General features: G+C 36.9%; 1 long non-coding RNA gene across 1 annotated transcript in view; it reads right to left on the bottom strand.

Moving 5' to 3' along the window:
- LOC122798856 overlaps window positions 1–4,919 on the bottom strand; it is a 44,101-nt gene extending 39,182 nt beyond the window's left edge. Inside the window, exon 1 of the long non-coding RNA XR_006364313.1 lies at window positions 4,394–4,919. This is a non-coding gene — a long non-coding RNA (uncharacterized LOC122798856). The remainder of the gene's footprint in view (window positions 1–4,393) is intronic.
- Window positions 4,920–5,336: the final 417 nt, after the last annotated feature.

Below are 5,336 nucleotides of genomic sequence, written 5' to 3'. Positions count from 1 at the left end.
ACATATTTTTCCATCTCGCGTCTATTACCGAAATTCGTCCTAGTTCCACTATGGTTACATCTAATATTTTAATGCTTTCTTGACATAATGTACATATGTTTGAGCATGCTTCTTTACCCGTGTTCCAAACTACTGCACCGTTCCAAAGTTATTCAGTTTGTGTTCTTTCCTCTGTTAATAATCTGATATCTTCTACAACAATAATATGTGCATCTACTGCAGCACACCATTGTAACATACCCATTTTCCTCCTGTTCACATTTAAAGCTAATATTCTCAGCTTTTAAGAGCAGTTAGTATAATAAAATGTTTCCCCTTTCCTTTCTTATTTTCTCTAAGCATTATGTTTTTTGATTTTTTTCCGTTCTTTAACTCTTTTCCCTATTGAATTCTTTTTATTTCTTACTGTGCACCAATCAGCTTCTTCCTCACTTGTCTCCCTGTTTCTTTTTCCTTGTTACTTTAACTTCATGTATAACCCCTTTATCAGTCATACCTTTCTGTATATTTTCTTGTATAACACATTTTTCTCTTGCTCCTGTATAACATCATTTTCATTTTCTTGCACATTCATTTCACATTCTAGCCATGAATGACCAGCACTGCCACATTTTTTTTGCACTTTAAATCACATTTTTGCATTATGCCATTTTATCACATAACGTATTTTTATCACATTCACTGATTAAATCTTAAATACCAAGTTTTTGGTTGACCCCTGTATTTCATCTAACCCATATTACCATGAACATTAATAATATTAGGTATGTGCATAACATTATCATTTTCCATTTTCAGTATTACTCCACATTCACATCCCCCAGTCCTAGTCCTGTTTCATCATATATTTTTGTAGTGTCCATTACTTCTTTACAAATAGTTAATAAATTTTCTTTCAATTATTTTGCTTCAACTTCAGTTCTAAACTGGATGATTATTCTTTTTTTTTTTTTATCTGTAAAATACTTGCACCACATATTCTGACCATGGATAAATATTTTTCTTTCGTTCATATGCACCCAAAGAAATTTTCCACGGCCTGCCCAGTCTCAAATATCAAGTCACAAAAAAGTCTCTTTATTAATTAAAATAAATGCCCTTACCTCTTCTGCTTTCACACCCACAGGTGCTATGACAGAGTCTCAAACATCATACCTATCCAAACTTTCTTATTTTATACTGCTCACACATACTGTATACTTATTTCTTCTTTGTTCCTTTTCCAACAGTTTGTGCATAAGTTTTTGTCTCTGGAACCTTTCTAGCACAGTCTCTTCTCCTTTTTCTTCTTCTGTTTTTCCTGATGTCACTCCATGAAATTGCTGCTCCACTTTCTGGCTCACTTTGGTTTACCATTTCTTCCAAATAATCATCCCACACCCCACCCCCGATTGGAGGGTTGTAATTATGCATTTTTCAGAGGTAACTGTCTCTCTTTCAAACAATCTCCTCTGAAAGTTTTCCTCTGAATCCATCTCTGTTACAGCTACAATCTCCTTTTCCTCCAATGTCACTGTTTTCTCTGCAACCACATCATTAGAAAAAAATAAATAAATTCTGGTAGTGATTCTAGCATTTCAACTGAATTTTCAGCAACTCTCACTCCAGTTTCAGCAAAAGCTGAATCAGTCATGTTTTCTCCCTGTTCCTCCTGGCTGTCTCTGTGCCTGGACAGGGAACAGGCAGTCAGGATGTGTAACACACAAAGCCTTCCCCCTACCAAGAGTAGGGGAAGTCCCCCAGTGTCCAGGTCAACGGTTAGTCAGTATGACCACCACCATCTCGAGTAAAGTCTCCGCCTGAAAAGAGGCTGGCAGCCTAGTTGAACTAACACAGTTAACAAATGTTAGAATAAATAAATAATCAAAAATATAGCACAGTCCAAGTGTTTCCTTTGTATTTACACAGAGTTTCACAGTTGCCACGTCTGGGAATAGAACTCCTACCTAACTAGTATACTACACTATAGCATTAAGCACTTATCGCATGACCCACGGAGCTTATTATTTACTTATTTTAAAGTTGTAATATAGTGAAACGTCCCTCCAAATAGGTGTAAGCTATTGGAAATGCGCTCCAAATTGGTGTTTCTTTTTGATGTAGCTTATTATTATTTAAATATTAGCTAAAATCTAAGATTGTATTGTAATGTTGTCTGTGAAATGGCTGTGTCAAATAGAGCTTACACTGAGGCTAAATCTGACATAGGCTGAAAACACAGTTAGTGAAGAGAATTAAAGACAAAAGCTGTTAATGGGCTGCTTCCTGTAGCCTACAATTTGATTTCCTCAACCTTCATTTGCTTACTGTGTAATTTTGAGCAAGTCACTTACAACAAATGCTCTGAGGAAGTTGGACTAAGGTCCTCAATGATTTCATGGACCACAGGTCCAGTAACTACCTATAAACCTATGAAATAGAAAAGTGGTGTCCACAGTCCCACCAGCCTGACAGAGGGGCAATATTGAGAAAAAAATATGGAGACTGGAGAACTGAGTACCATACCTCTCAATCTCTAAGCACAAGAAATCAAGACAAAGCCAAAAATAATGTGGCGACAAAGGCCCAGAAATAAGGAAAAATTTTAAATATTGCTCTTATAAACTTAGAAAGTTGCCAGAATAAAAGCTTTTCTGTTACCATACATTTTTCTAGAGAATGTGAAGTCTGAAACTCAAATGCTTACCATTATTTGGTGAATGCAATCCTCACTGATTTGCCAGAAAACCACAAACTGTATAAGAAGAAGACCAAAAATATGAGGCAAAAAATCTGGACATTCTGTGAAAACCTGGACAATTGAACAGCATGCTGAGTACTAGACCAGGGGATGCTCTGAACTAAAGGTCATGAAGAATTCCTTATTTTAAATGAACTACAGGTAAAACCTGTAAAGTGAACTGCTAAACTTGGGAAAACGTCTATGTTCAGTGTTATGTTCAAGAAAATAAGTCCAAAAAGTACCAGAATCTAAGTTCTGAAAAAGCACTAGACTACAAAAGTCTCTGCATCTTTATTTCATTTCTACTTTGCCATTTACAAAAGTCTATCACTGAATTAATTCCATAAGCACAGCACTGCATGACTATTAGGTAACACAAGCTGTCACAGTACAGAAAGACACAAGCACACAAAAAAATCACACAGGCTATATAACCTCTTGGACTCAAGTGTCAATAATTATGACTTCAACAAAGGGAAATGTTGCACTCCAGAGGTGGCACCCTTTGAATAAGTTCATAATCAAAACAAAGTCCCATCTACCAGATGTGGTAGTAGTCCAGATAAATACTACTGCTGCGAAAGTCCTGGCAGGCAACATGCTGGGATCCACATGAAGCAATGCACCTTTATGCATGGTATAGCAATAGTTGTTCAATACAGATGACATTTTAGTCACAACTGAAACCACAAGGCAATTAACACATATAATCAGGCTGGGGTGGACTGTATTAACAGGCAAAGTGGACAACTGCCTACACATTTTTCATACCCATACAAAATTCACCAATCACTTATTTTAGCCAGTTTCGACAAAGAGCTATCGAAATCTGCAGATTTACACAAAGCATACAGAACAATTCCAGAAATGCAGCTCTGTTAAATGAAATTCTTCCTAAGACATCAGCATACCTTTCAACCATAAGGCACAAGAATTCTAAAGAAAGCCAAAAATAATGAGGGTACAAAGGTCTCAAATCAGGCATAGATTTTAAATCTTGCGTCTATAAACTTGTTGCTAGAATAACATGTTTACTTTAGCATACATTTTCCGAAGGATGTAAAGTCTGAAATTCAATGCATGTTACTACTTAGTGACTTCAACCCTCAATTATTTACCAGAAAACCACAAATTCTATGACTAACAGACAAAAATGTGAGGAAAAATTCTGGACAACTGACAGGTATGACCATCACGAATTTGCTTTAAAACCTGAAGTATTCCTATTGCCAGAAAATTATTTCTTATCAAGCTTAACAATGTCATAAATACGATGCTAAGTCAGTCTTATTAAGCCAATCAAACCATAGATATACTCGCACATGTCCAATACTCAGGTGTACTCACAAATAGAACCACCGTGAAGTGCATGCCTCCTACGTCATCGTGTGCCAGTTACCGGGGACCAATAAACAGGCAGCAAACACCTATCAAACTGTAACAAGCACATGGTTACAAGACAACCAGCCATGTGAGAAGTTGACAATGGAAAAATATATACCGGCAAGGAAAATAATCAAGGTAACGGCTTAGAATTCCATGTCATTCTTAGTATTTAACAATGCAGTTTCATAAAACAGCTAAACCGATCTTAATAGACACATAAATAAAAAAAAGGAAAGACTACGCTGTAACGTATCTCACCATCTTACACATTTAGTGTATCCTTACCGTTGTTGTCATTAAAGTTTGCCATGCCGGGCGCCTTTCTTCGATCTAATAAGATTTGGAAAGATATACGCAAAGGTGAACAGTAATTCCACTGGACGTATTTCCTTGTTGAGACACCGCGATTAAACCTTATAAACAGCAACTGTTGGTCAATATTGTTAGCACTTTTGTTTACGTCGCCTGCTCTCACTTTACTTCGTCAGTCAAAGTAGTAGGTCCTACTGTAGGAGTACTTAAGGTTTAGTTATTCTACAGAATTCTGTAGATAATTCCTTCGCTTTGTATGTGGACGCTTGGTGGACTGAGAGACCGTTCTGTTTTGAAAATGTAATACTTGCTAAGTCCTTCAAACCTGGCGACTGTTCATGTTTATTATAACCAGTACTTCGCTCAAATGCCACATAGCCATGTGCTTTTGTTGTAGCTCCACCTTCAAAAGTCTGCGGCCGTCTTAGAATTTAAGATAAAAAGAACAGACACGATGTTGCCCTTTACATGTGAGGAAAAGTGTGCAATGTGATTATAGGTATTGCTGCCGCGAGTGGGGTGGCTTGGCTTTGAAAAATGTCAAGACAAGAAAGCTGAATAGCTGAGCGTTTGTCTCAAAATGTAAGAGCGTGAAGGCTGTTCAGTTTACTTTCCAGAGTAAGGCAGCCGTATTTGGGGGAAAATGCCCTGCTGTTAACTTGTAGTAGTAGGTAATTATTTCTTATTTTGTTTGCACAATGTAACACGTTAGCATAATGAACTACAGTAACAACTAAACTCAGTTAGTACCTAAGGTTACCACCTGTCCTTCTTTGCGAGGGACAGTCCCACTTTGGGCAGTTGTGTCCTGCGGAAAAAACTAAAAAATGTCAAATGTCCTGAAATTTTATGACAAAACATATTTCTTAAATTGTCTTTAATCGCTGCATAAAACAGTTATTTTGTATATGAAACA

The sequence above is a fragment of the Protopterus annectens genome, chromosome 3.part1 (assembly GCF_019279795.1).
Source record: "Protopterus annectens isolate FY-2018-M chromosome 3.part1, PAN1.0, whole genome shotgun sequence".
Lineage (NCBI taxonomy): Eukaryota > Metazoa > Chordata > Ceratodontiformes > Protopteridae > Protopterus > Protopterus annectens.
Note: the sequence above shows the minus strand (reverse complement) of the source record. Positions and strands in the feature narration are given on the sequence as shown.